We start from the raw sequence: 297 nt of genomic DNA on the forward strand, positions 1-297 counted from the left end.
ACGTTCAACTCCACAAATGGCCTCTGCACGTGACTCACTTAAATCTCAGGCCCAGCACACACCAAGTGGGCCCCAGAAGTGGACCTCTGCATCATCCATCATAGTCCACTCATATTTTGTAACCCTAGGCTACTAGTTTAGTATTTAAACAACTTTTAGAGACTTATTTTGTATCTCATGACATTTCAGATCTAAACTTTGTATTATCTGACGGCATGAGTCTCTAAACCCCATTGTTGGGGGTGAGGAGCTCTGCTGTGTCTCGATGAATTAATGCAAGTATTTCTGTTTTCCATT

The sequence above is a fragment of the Arachis ipaensis genome, chromosome B09 (genome assembly GCF_000816755.2).
Source record: "Arachis ipaensis cultivar K30076 chromosome B09, Araip1.1, whole genome shotgun sequence".
In the NCBI taxonomy this organism is placed as follows: Eukaryota; Viridiplantae; Streptophyta; class Magnoliopsida; order Fabales; family Fabaceae; genus Arachis; species Arachis ipaensis.